The 14,021-nt window shown below is 38.5% G+C and overlaps 1 protein-coding gene across 2 annotated transcripts in view; it reads right to left on the bottom strand.

Moving 5' to 3' along the window:
* CDK14 (cyclin dependent kinase 14) overlaps positions 1–14,021 on the bottom strand; it is a 465,190-nt gene that overhangs the window by 289,500 nt on the left and 161,669 nt on the right. The gene's annotated exons all lie outside the window — the stretch shown is intronic.

Below are 14,021 nucleotides of genomic sequence, written 5' to 3'. Positions count from 1 at the left end.
TCTCTCAATATCACTCATTCCTCCCTTTCTCATTATTTTATTTTTACTAGAGCCTTCTAAAATTATATTTGGTCTGAATGTGTCTTATACATCAGTATATCATCAAAATAAAAGTTATGAATGTTTTACTATTATAAGATTACACAGGACCTTTCCAAAGCAGATGGTTCTTCCAGACGTATTCTAAATGTGTATTGGCTCTAATTAAAAGTCAGACTGCAGTAGACAGATAACTTTTTTATCTAGTCAATTCTGTTAACAAAAACATGACAATCTACATTGGTCTTCTAGGCAAATGCTCTCCTTTACCTTTACTAGGCCCAGCAGCATCCTTTGTTAATAAGAATAGATAAAACCAGCACACATTACAAATGCAAAAGGTACAAGAAGGCATTTGATGAAAAGTAGGTCTCTCTGCTACGCTCCTTCAGCCACCCAGCTCCCATCCTGTGAGGTCACCGGTTACCACTGTTCATATATACTTACACACACACATATATGGTAGTATGCTAGACAGAGTACACTGTGTATTTTACCTTAACAAATTTGGCGACTTCCTCATAAATTCATAGAGAAAACTTTCTATTGCTTTTGAAAGACCACAGGGTACTCCTTTGTATACATGTAATATACTTCATTTAATCCCAGTCTTCTACTGATGGTCGTTTAGCATGTTCCCAATGTTTTGCTACTACAATAATGATGGCGATAAATATTCTTGGACATGTAACTTCATTCAGGTAAAAAAAAATATCTGGAAGATAAATTCCTAAAAGTGGCATTGCAAGTTTGAAATGTATGTGCATATCTAAATTCTAATTCTGATGAATAGTGGGAAATTATCCTACATGGAGGTTGTACCACCTTATAATTCCTACAGAACAATTTTAAGAGCTCCTGTTAGCCCCTTCACCTATACAATGTTATCAACCACTGACTCTGCCAATCTGAGAGACAAAAATTGCAACCACAAATCTTCAGAGCTTATGGAACCAGCAAACAAGAACTCATGCGGTCCAGAGAATCCAGGGCCTGAGTCTGAAACAAAGAATGAGAATGTCTCTTTTTTAAGAACTGCATCCAATTGGTCTGGTTTTGCTCGAAAAACTGCCACAGACACAAAACTTGAAAGTCCGAAGAATGCAGCATAGCCCAACCATCCCAGTGGCATTCCTCATTGCGCTAACTATGGAAATACTTTGTTGGTTACCCTGATGGTATAATGCCATCTGATTATAAAGCCCCACAATGTGCCCTCTTCTCAAGGTTAGGAGGTATTTTTCCTTGTCTTTCAGCCGGGATGACAGGCCAACTGCTTTTCTGCTCTGCATCCTTTTTGCACCTCAGTACATTACCTTGATTTTTCCGTTCCTGACTGTGCTCTAGGTACCCAGGTGTAGGCAAAAAATTGATACGCACATGGAGTTCCACTGGAGACTGTACCTTGTGCTCTCACTTTGTCCTTTATGACAAAGGGGGGGAGGTGGTGGTCTCTGGCGGGGCTTGAGGCTGGAATGCAGTCAGTGCTGACATCTGCACAGATTTTTCTCAGCCCAGTTGAGCTCATCACTGGCTCCCCAGAGGAGGCAGTAACTGCTTCCAGGAACTGCTTGGAACTTTCCCCACATTTACAGATATTTTCCCCTCACCCATAAAAAAATGCACACAACCTTCTTCCCACAAAGCTTTTCTACTTCCCTTGAGATCATTAACTTATATGTACCATGAACTGAATTCTAGAATACAGGGAATTCATGTTTTTGAAGGTCATATACTTAAAACACTCTCAGACCATGAAGCATAATTCATTCCCCTATAATATATTAAAAGGAGAGAAACCTTCAACTAAGCCAACACTTACTCTTTAAATGCAACTAGAGGTAGAACACCTTTAAGTAATTTCATATACTAATGTGCATTATTTTTGTGGTGAAAAAATTTTTTAACATCTTTACTTTGATAACTGCATAAAAAGTACCAGATCCAGATTAATGGAATTCTGATTCTGAAGCATCATTCTCCATGAATTGAAACTCCAAGCATTAATTTCTTATAGTTATGATAATCACAACAGCTAGAAACATTGAGTTTTATGTATTATATTACATAACACTGAAAATTTCCTTAAAACTTATGCTAGACTATTAGCTCTGGGAGTGAAGGAAGTCTTTCTGTTTTGTTAACTGTTATGTGCCCAGTGCCTAAAACTGCTTGGTAGAGAGTAGGCTCTCAAAAACATTTATTGAATAATGTTAATATACTGATAATTCCTTTCTTATACCTGAAAGATAACTCAAGAATAAAGTTTAGGGGCGCCTGGGCGGGTCAGTCGGTTAAGCGTCTGCCTTTGGCTCAGGTCATGATCCCAAGGTCCTGGGTTCCAGCCCTGCATCAGGCTCCCTGCTCAGTGGGGAAGCCTGCTTCTCCCTCTCCCACTCCCCCTGCTTGTGCTCTCTTGCTTGCGCATGCTCCCTCTCTCTCTCAAATAAATAAATAAAATCTTTAAAAAAAAAAAAAAAGAACAAAGTATAATAATTGCTGCTTTCAAAGTTTCAGAAATCTCAAATTTAATAAAGTTTTCAGTATCTTCTTTCATGTTTGGTTTAAGTATTTATTGTTCTTTTTCAAATCAAATGTGTAGCCTCTTTGATTTTGACACATGTGGATATGGCAAGTTTTCATTTACTTAAAGTTTCAGAGTTTATAGAATACTTTGTTAATTAACCCTTTTGCACCCAACAGCCATGTTTCAAAACCCCCGCTATCCTTTAATTATCTGTGTCTAGACCACTAATCAGTATCCCCTCTTCTTCAACTGCTTTAGTGGTCTCCCATTAGGAATCATATTGATTATCAAATTGCTCTTTAACCTTAGAGTCATTGTGACTTTTTCTTTTCTTAATTAGTTTTTCTCTACATGTCTAGACACTCACCAACTACTGAAACCCTCAGTTCTAAAGCCCTAGGGAAAAATGCTAAGTCACTTGCTCCACTTTTGGAAAGAATACCTTTGCGAAAAAATAACATTACCAACTTTCTAATGTTCTACCTTTGATGCATATGTTTTTATAAACTTTAGCATAGACTGAAATACTTAAAATTCCAAGTCACTAACTCTAACAAAATGTCATTTTGTTAAAGACATCAAAAGAAGATACCTCTTATTCTATAAAAATGACAAAGAATAACATAGAAAAGGAGGTAACAGAGAAATTATATCTAATAACTACCTTGTGTAGTTTAAACGATTTTATTTAAAGATCCAAAACATATACTTCAAACATTGATTTAAGTTCCTTAGAATAATTACAAAATTCCAATTGAATCAATAAATTAGAGCTGTTTACAGGAAAACACTGAAGATTCCTCTTTAACAAGTCTCATTAATTAAATCAAAAGCTAATGAATAGAAGGCAATCAAGGCTTGATTGGCAATGAAGACATTAATTCAGGTGATTAACATAGTAAAAAAAAACTTTTAATTGTGTTAATAATACTACAGAACATTCTATTGGAGGTATTGCCAGGTTTTACCCAGTTGTCTTAAGCTATTTAAGGAGCCGTTTTAATTTCAGAGATTCTTTACTATTCTCTAATTTTTCAACATCTCACTTGGCCAAGCTGACTTCAGGCCCAGGGATGAATCAACCTTCAGTCCGCTGGTCACACAGAAGAGCTGTCAAATGCAGGATGAGGAAGAGCCAGGGGAATGCCCAAGCACAGAGCTTTCCACACACAGAGACGTGGGGATACTGGGTGTCCTGGCAGAGCCATGTTCAAGTGGATCCAGCTTTCAAACTGGTTCTAACCACAAATCCAAATCTCTATGAACTTCAGAAACTCTGTCCGCAGTGCTGTATGCCCTAAGTTTGTGAAAAATAAAGTTCTCTTGCAAGAGAAAAACAAGAAGATCTAGGGGTTTTGAACAAGGAACACAGCCTGTTCATTTTTTCATGCATTTGTTCATTTGTTCATTCAACATTTGTGAAACCTACAAAGGAAAATGCCCCCTTTAGGGTAAAATTTCCAGGTTCAAAAGATGATGCACAGAAAGAATTTCCTTATGAGCAAAAATTCTCAAAGGAAAGCCCAAAGGTTTTCTGTTCCATTAGCTACTTCAAATTCATAGGATAATTTAGTACAATAAAACAAAATTACAAATATTAACCAGGTCATCTTTGAAAATAGTGTCCATGTGCTAACACCTAGAAGAAATTATATCTAGAGGATACAAAGGAAATTAAGGCAATATACCTAAAAGAAATTTAATATACTCTGGAAAATTTAATATATTCTGCCTCTCTTCCATTATGACTTTGTCTCAAGAGAAACTGCTAGGAAATAATACCAACCGTATTTGTCTAGAAGCTATAGAAGGAAATGTAGATACTACTGAGGAAGCAACAATGGCAAACTAGAGTTATATCAAGGACAATATATTGGGCTGAATTTTTAAATTTTCAGAAAAGTCATTAAAATATTTTAAAGGTACTATTAATAGTGCTTGTTTTATTAATTCCCTCTTAAGACACTGGCTAAAGTGCTGACTTACTGTATTATATACATACTTCAAAAATTTAAAACTCTTTTTTTAAAGGAAATATTTTTTTAAAGATTTTATTTATTTATTTGAAAGAGAGAATGAGAGATAGAGAGAGCGCGCGCGCACGTGAGAGGGGGGAGGGTCAGAGGGAGAAGCAGACTCCCCGCTGAGCAGGGAGCCCGATGCGGGCGGGACTCGATCCCGGGACTCCAGGATCATGACCTGAGCCGAAGGCAGTCACTTAACCAACTGAGCCACCTGGTTAACTAAACACGTGGTCTTGCTATCTCCATCTAAATTCAATTTTTATTCAGGTGTAAGTGAGAAATCTTGGCAATTCTGCAATATCCTGAAAGTACTATTTACTATATTTTATTCTGGAAAAATAAATTAGAATTTCAAAGTAAGTTGCCAGTAATCACACTTCATGCTAATCTTTATCAATACAGAGAAAAGACTACTAATAAAATCCAAAGATTAAAAAGAGAATAGTATAATGGCTATTTATTAGAATGTGACTAACAATGCAAAAAGTCTGAGAATTTAATGCAATGAGAAGTCTGTTCGATGGACAATTATAACCTTTTATAAAAGAAATGATTGCTACTAACGCATAATTCATCATTGCCAATGTTTCATCAAATGTACAAACTCATTATACTTTGAACCAAATTTAGAGTGACATATATTGTTCATGCGAGAAAACAATAATTACATTTCAACAATTTTAAACCAGCCAACTCTGCACCTTTCCAAAAATAAAATCTGTCAACTAAGGATTTGAGAGCCATTACCTTGCAAGCAGAAGTGATCTCAATGACCATTCGGGCTCCAAGCAAAAAGATCCTCACTGATTTGAGTTTTTACCCTGTCCGCTCCCTCCCTGGAACAAAGCAGCCCCTCAAAAGACTTGATGGAACTCAACTCCCCTAAACTACCCCAATTTTTTTGGCATGAGCCAAAATTTGCTTCCTGTAACTTCCACTGTCTGATTCAAGTTCTGAATCCACAAAGACTAACTAAATGCTCTTTCATAAGATAGTTTGTCCCATAATTAAGTTTTAATATCCTGCCCCTAAATCAACAAATTGAGAGAGAGTGATTCTGTGCTTGGCATAAAGGATGAAGAACAGAGACATGATCCTTGCACTTAGGTCTCACCAAGGAGACAGGCATAAAGTATCAAAGAGAAACAAGAGGTTCTCACTCATCCAAGATGGAACAATTTAAGCATCACTAAACTAATACCTGTGATTGAAAGCTATCAAACATATTCAATTCAATAAGTTTATAATGCAACAAAACAAAACCAACTCAGGAGTCATATTTGGACGGTAAAACAAAACCATATCATTAGTTTCAAAACAGCTGAAAAGAATATATCAAGCATTTACCTTCCCTCTTCATATACTTTCATATACAATGTCCTTCACTCTAACGAGATAGTTGATATATGGAAGTTTCTCTTTATAGATGTACTGCGTATAACAAATGAAGAAGGAATGACAGAATCTGAATTAACACCATTCTTAACCTTAATCACTTAACGGATTATTAATGGTTGCTAAAATCACAAAATGAGGCTATCAGATATTATGCACCTCCTGATGGAAGCAGGCATCCCCTCCTATGGAACAAACCCAACCCGAATCTGACCAAGTCTCAATCTAACTACTGAATTAAGGAGATAAGGTAACAAAATTAAATGTTACCATTGGGATACAATCAGAAAATCTACAATATAGGAAATTCTATAGGAAAAATGAACCTGTCTCTTCAACAAATAAATTTCAAGGCAAAAAAGGGGAGGAACCCATAGACTAAGAGATTGGAACCAGGTAGATGGAACAACCAACCGAATAAAATCTCAGAGGCAGAGAACACAATGTGTTAAACAAAGATACAAGAAGGAAAGAGTGACTGGAGTTTCTTGCTGTTGGCGGAGAGGGGATGGAGAGTTAGGTAGGCACTGGAAAGAGGAATGGAAGAACCAGATCATGGAGGTCCTTAAGAGCCACAGGAAAGGGAAAGGGAAAGGGAAAGGGAAAGGGAAAAGGAAAGGAGAAAGGAAAGGAAAAGAAAGGAAAGGAAAGGAAAGGAAAGGAAAGGAAAGGAAAGGAAAGGAAAGGAAAGGAAAGGAAAGGAAAGGGGAAAGGAAAGGAGAGGAAAGGAAAGGAAAGGAAAGGAAAGGAAAGGAAAGGAAAGGAAAGGAAAGGAAAGGAAAGGAAAGGAAAGGAAAGGAAAGGAAAGGAAAGGAAAGGAAAGAGGAAAGGAGAGGAGAGGAGAGGAGAGGAGAGGAAAGGAAAGGAAAGGAAAGGAAAGGAAAGGAAAGGAAAGGAAAGGAAAGGAAAGGAAAGGAAAGGAAAGGAAAGGAAAGACACTGGTGATCTAAAGAAAGGAAATGCTATGATTAAATTATGTGTCTGCAGCTCACCCACTACCCCCTAGTTCCACTTTAAATCAGAATGGCCTGAAAGAGCACACCAGTGGGAACAGGAAGGAAGGGCAGGAAACTGTTGCAGTGGTCCTGGGGAAAGATGGCGGCCGCACAAAAACAGTGTTTGGTAAGAGCAATGGGAAAAAGGAAAAGGACATTCTGAAGACACAATCAACAACCTGTCAGGATAAATTGGATTGGGTATAGGGAATGTTGTAAAAGATGACTCCAAATGTTCTGACTCCAGTGTTGGGTGGATGCAGGTACCACTTACTGAATTGAGGGAAACTAAAGAAGAGGAGATTCAGACAGAGTTGTAGAGTCCTGTTTCGGAGGATCTTAGCCTGGGAGCATCCCCAGTGGAGACACATAGTAAGCACTGGTATTGGTGGATCTGGATCTCAGTACAAAAATCTAGGCTAGACATAAAAACCTGTGAGTCATCTGGAGGACTTCAAGAGAAGTGATAACCTCAAGAGAGAGCCAGTTTTCTGTTAAAGCGGAAGTTAAGAAAAAATTCAGAGAGAGGTAGAGATTATGTTTGTTGATCAGAGGATGATGTTCTAGATCTAGAAGACACAGGAAGATCCTGAAGGAAAGGAAGGGACAGTGTAAAAGATATAGTGAGAAGTAGGGGGGTGAGGTCAGAGAGACAGCAGATGATCCGGGAGTTTATCCCTTGGGTGGTGCCCGTGGTAAACAGTGATGAGCAGAGGAGATTCCGTCCTGACGGTCTCTTGGAAGCAGGTGGGACAGGGGCTGCTGTTGTGGCTGCCTCTGAGCATTAGACAAGGCATGGAGGGGACTGGGGCCAGCCTCTGCAGCTGCGTGGAGGATTAAGGTGCTGGCTGCATAGTAGAATCAACTGGGCAGCTTTAAAACATATCTTGGCCTGGCCACACTCCTGATTTAATTGGCGGTAGGGTGGGGTCCTAAGCATTTGTATTTCTTAAAACACCCTGGGGTGCTGAGAACCAGTCTGTTAAGCCTTTAGGTTCTTACATCAACTTCTCATTGCCTCTCTTCCTTTGTCTGGTCTGGAACACGTCCAAGTCTCCTTTTCTACAATAAACATCCCAAAGTACTCAGCTATTTGAAATAGTTGACTAGCCCTCAGTCTTAGTTGCAAGCTTTTGAGAAGTCCCAGCTGTTTGGCCCCTTTTGAAATGTGGTTGCCAGGGTGGACACACTACCAGATGTGGTCTGAAAAGCATTGGATGGACTGGGATAGTACTCTGCCCCGTTCCAGAAACCGAACTTGTACTACTTTGGCCTAAGCATGTTTTAAACTGTGATAGTCACAAAATACTGTAAACTCAAACTAATCTTACCAAGAATGAAAACCCCTGAGTTTTCTTCAGGGGCCCTGCAATCACACCATTTCTAACTTGCCCTATGCCTAATAATTCACTTTTTAAACACAACTTCAGGAGTTTGATTTATCCCTAATAAAATTCCAACTTGTCAGCAGCAACCAACTGCTCATGCCCCTCATATATGTTCCAAATTCCAATCCTGTTTTTGATGGGCATTGGCTACCCACCCTTCTCTGTGTCCTAATCTGATGTAGGAATGAAAACACTGAAGAGGATGAGGTCCAAGACAGTGCCCTTTGACACCACACTCTTGACCCCTACCCCACACACCTTCCTGGGGACTTGGCTTCATTAAATGTCCTTTCTTTCTTTACTCTCTCCTCCCTCCTCTTTTCACTTTCAACCTCTCCAATCTTGTCCTTTGTTTCCATGGCCCCTCCTTCTCAGACCATGACACTGACCATCTACCTCTACCACTGGACCGTACTAGAAAATTTGCATCTGACACATAATTAGGGCTCAGCGGTGAACAAATGAGTCAACCTCTTACCAAGTAAAGGAGGTAGAAGAAACCCTACTACTCTTAGGGATCCTTAATCAGCCTGTTGTAAACCCACCACCAGCAAGAGCACAGCACTCAACTGCCTATCACTCTCTTACCTATCAGAACACAAACAGGAACCGTTCCCCGCATCTGAAAAACAAACAAATATACAGTATCTACAGGGTTCTACTGGTCTACTAGCTTAACAATCTGATCAGAAAAAGGAATTAAGGTTATTTAGGGATGACATAATATTTATGAACTCTTAGATCGCTATTTTGTTTTCTAACTACTCAGAAGTCATCTGCGTGATCTGTCCTAAAATGTTCTGATGGGGAGAGGGAATGAGAAGGGCATGCAGAGAGAAGGTCGATCACACCATTTCCCCTGGATCTGGTTCAGAGAATCTGTCTTCTGTGACTATGTGGACCTCTCAAGGCTGCTAATGCCTTGCCAATTTTTCATAGTTCCTCAAGGATGACTGACAGGGATGGGACAATCTCAACCCTAATTTCTTTAAAATTCAGTTAAATAATCATATTAAGTCTTAAACCAGAACTCCAGAGAGAACCATAGTACTCTCAAACTTCCCAAGACATTTGATAATTTAATTCACTCTTATATTTGTTCTGTGTTTTGGTTCCAGAAGCTCACTCGCCTTGGTAGCAGTGATATAAGCAAAACAGAGGGGAGTAATTGCACTCATTCTCCAGCACCTTTCTACCCCAGTGGCATCTTCTATGTATCAACTTGAAACCTTAGCCTTTCCTGGGCTTCTGATGCTTCCTCTCCTTCTCTCACTGAGCTGCATTGTATTGTGGTTATCTGGTCTGTGTTGGTTTGGTTTTGAGAGATTTTACCATCCATTTTGATACATTAATCTTCCAGAGTTTTAGGGCAACGGACTGGACACTTCTCGGTATTCTTCTGGAATACCTCCAGATGCAAGGAACCATTTTTGGATAGAGCAAAAGTCCCATGCATACAGCCTCTGAGGAGATTACCAGCCAGAGAAGAAATAAGACAGTATTAAGCAACTAAAATGCAAGATAAACAAAGACAAGTTGCTTTAAAAAAAAAAAAAAAGTAAGGCAAAGGAATCAAAGACAAGGAATGGAAGAACTGTTCACATATCAAAAAAAGGCACAAAGCACAGAAAAGATGCCCAGGACACCTACAAATGTAAAGGTAGTTGGTGACACATATTCCTGAAATTACTAAAGAGGGGCATGTTTAATGAGATGGCAGGGTTTCGTTAAAAAATAAGTAAAATGTAGTTTGAGCTTTTAGAAACTGATTTTTCACACATAGTGAGATTTGAAATTCACTTAAATATTTCTACAATGGGGCGCCTGAGTGGCTCAGTCGTTAAGCGTCTGCCTTCGGCTCAGGTCATGATCCCAGGGTCCTGGGATCCAGCCCTGCATCGGGCTCCCTGCTCAGCAGGAAGCCTGCTTCTCCCTCTCCCACTCCCTCTTCTTGTGTTCCCTCTTTCGCTGCATCTCTCTCTGTCAAATAAATAAATAAAATCTTAATAAATAAATAAATAAATATTTCTACAAATTTTTCTCTATAACATACAATTTATGTCCCTAAACATACAACACCCAAATATGCCCATATGCACTGAAACCTAAGAACGAAGGGACGGCGTGAAGGTTAAGAAAAAAAAGGAGAAGTTGGGTTTTTCCCTGTTTTTCCCTAGTTCCACTTTCAAGCACACTTGTCTGCGGAAGCATATTACTGCGGTCTTTGGAAAGGCAGCATTTTACATTTCTAGAGAAATCAAATTTTCTCTTTCTGAGGTCAAGTTGCCACTTCAAGTAGATTTTTATCTTCAGAAGCTTTTTTCCCATAGAAAATGCCTCAAAAAAGCAGAAAAGAAATGAATATACTTTTTGATGATAATATCATTTTCCCCTACCTTGGATTACTTATTATTTTCTAGCTAATGCTTACATACTGTATCTCATACTATATCTAAATATAAAAATAAAATCCACTCATTCATAATTTTTTTTAAAGTCTAACTACAGCATCACAATCAGCCTGAGTCATTACACAAGCTGGGATTAAAGAAGAGAATAAAGTCTGACGCTCCACCTTAGAACATCTCAAGCTTTCTCAGTGCAAAGATATGTTTAAACCATGATGTTCCCATTTCACTAACAGAGTCAGAAATGGTGCCCATTCTCTAGTTGAGGCACACATGTTCAGCATCGTAAGAGAGAAATCAGGCCTCCACTCGCAGGAAAAAAGCATCTCTAAAAAAAGTTAAATGAGATGCACCAAAAAGCACATCACTGATTCACCACAAGGCTTTAAGGAACCCCCCAATACTCGTTGCCAAATAGTGTTAATCACAGAGATCTTGCATTTTCCATTCAAACAGAGCCATACAAAATTAAGTGAAGTTTGGAACAGCAGGATAAAACAATTAAAGCAGCCCTGGAGAGCCATTAGGCAGAGGTATTCAGAGTTCAGACTATTTTCTACCCATTCTAATAAAGACACAAACACACACACACACACACACACACACACACACACCCATCCAGTTTATGTCAACCAGGATAGCAACCTGGTTATTTTCTTTTTTGTGGTTGGCAGCAAAGGCCCATAGAGAACCAACAAAGATAATTATTATAAATACACAGTAGCTTGGTTAAAGGACTAAGACTTCTATCAAGTGAAGAGGATTATGAGTGATTTTTATTTTCTTCATTAAATTGGATTACTGTCATAATTATAGAAAATGTGTCACTGTTAAATATCTTTGAAATGAAATTTTCTAAAACAATATCAAGCAAAGCCAAATTTATCTAGTTTGAATGAAGTCTTTTATGACAAGAAGGATTGGAGAACAATGCTTAGGCATCATTAATTACTAAATCTAAAGACTATTATTACTCTCCTAAAAATAAAAGGGGCACTACAATGGACTGCTGTAAAGGCAAGCAAGGTGTCAATGTAAAAAATGACTCAAACAAAAAGTTGAAAACAATCCACCTACACATGGTGAGGCTCAGGCTTTGTATTAATTCATGTTTTACTAACAAGCTGATTAGATAAGGACTTTATAAAAATTATGTAGAATTGATATAATAAGATCTATGCTTAGTATTACTTTCAAAACCTAGCACTAGAGCCAGAGTACAAACTACCCTGATATGGAATCAAATGGTCTTACATACAGCCAATAGGTTTAAAATTAAAATAGGTGTCTTTTAAATCAAAAATAGCACTTGCATTGAATATCACTATTGTTAAAGCACCTAAAATGTGACAGGCCCTGGGCCAAGGACTTTATTTACAATGTCTCATTTAATTCCTATAACAAAGTTGTGTGATAGATACTATTGCCATCTCCACTTTATTAAAAAAAAAAACAAAAAAAACCAAGGCACAGTTCCAGATCACACAACCAAAAGAGGCAGTTTCAGAATTTTTAGGAGGTCAGACTTCAGAACCCATACTCATAAGTTCTCTGTGGGGTAGCAATAATTACAGCGTGAACCACAGAAGAAAGGTACGTGAGCCATATTCTCGCACTACTCCTACATTCAACAAAGGCGCTCTGTGTATCAGTGTATTTTTTTTTCAGACACCTGTGATCAAATTATTTACTGTCAAAGCAATGTCATTATTCTTTGTGTTTTCTAATAATTTTTTACAAACCTTAAAATAGATCAATGTGTTTTAGAATGGGCATTAATAAGTCTTATCCTAATTGTAAAAGTGACGTGTTTATGGCAAAATGGTTGGCAAACACAGAAAAAAAAATTATATCAAAATAATCCCATTATTCAGAGGTAAATTTTTCAACATGTGTGTGTATCTTCTAGACTTCTTTCTGTGGGTGGGTGTTTTTCTTAAATGGTATCCCACTTTTATATTTGGTCATTTACTTTTGTGTGTGTGGTTTAATAATCTATCTTTTTACTGGATGAGCTGATATAAAATCCAGGAAACCTCAAGTTCAAACAAGCTCATACTTCCTTTTAAGGAAAATGGCCCCAGTACTTCTTTCTTTCATAAATTTTCATGACTTTCATTTTGGTATATTGATGAAAGCAACCCCACTAGTCAAGCAAGAGAGACGTGACAGAGGAAGCAAGTATGAGCCTGACGGCCACATGGGGGCAGGACCTATATGGGGCACAGTTCCTTAAGTTGGCCTGGCTGGAATTTAGGGTAATGGAACCGCTTCATACCTAGTGATGGAAAGCAACCAATCAAATCACCTCCAGGATAGATATGCTAGAAGATTTTACTCTATGAACCCAGATACGTGACTTTAGATTTGGAAGAACTAAGACCCATGGCAATCAAATGTGCGTTTGAAGAAAGAACTTCTTATGTCCTGACTACAAATCTCCACTCCCAAGAGCCATCTGTCAATGTCTTCTCAACACACTTAAAGAGTGTGGTCACGGCATCCCTAAACACTTTCCCCAATCATTAGTTAATGTTTATAGTTGAGTATGTATTAATAGCATTGTGATAGGTGCTGAAGAACACATATATGCATAAGAGTACATGACGTACATAAGAATGTAAGTTACATACACATGAGGAAGTAAAGGACATAGAAAGCAAAGCAGTAACTAAATCATGAAAAAAAATTATTCTGACACCTGTTTAAATAGTAAGGCTTTATTCAAGACTATTATAACAAGGGAGACAAAGACAGGGCTCAACTCTGAATATACAAGAACAGTGGGGATTTAGAACCACAGAGAAGTTAGGGGGTCATTCACGGATGGATGGAAAATTACTAAGAAGTGACATCAAGGGTAGGGGTAGTTTCTGCTAACCTGATCTAACAGGATCCTGGCTAAGGGCAGGCCAGAGCAACCAGAAAGCAAGGGTGGGGAGATTTTTCTCTAAATGGCAGGAATCTTGCTAAAACTAGGCTAGGAAGGCCTGGCAAGGACAAGGGGTTGCCGGGAGGTGGCGGGGGAGGGTGGATTGTGGCAGGCAAAGTCAAGGCCTAGTCAGGAGGAGGACTTAGAGGAGCATAGCTTAAGTTTAATCAAGGACAGTGTCTTGTAAGAAGCCAGGAAAATCTCAGTATGAGTGGGACTTGAGTTGGACCTTAAAGATGGGATAGGCCATGGGCATGTGAAAAGGAGAAGCAAGCCATTTACACAGAGGGATCTATAAACAAAGATGCAGAAG

This window comes from Eumetopias jubatus, unplaced genomic scaffold, assembly GCF_037043125.1.
Source record: "Eumetopias jubatus isolate StellerSeaLion01/CBP00866 unplaced genomic scaffold, mEumJub1_p1.0 scaffold_14, whole genome shotgun sequence".
Classification (NCBI taxonomy): domain Eukaryota; kingdom Metazoa; phylum Chordata; class Mammalia; order Carnivora; family Otariidae; genus Eumetopias; species Eumetopias jubatus.
Note: the sequence above shows the minus strand (reverse complement) of the source record. Positions and strands in the feature narration are given on the sequence as shown.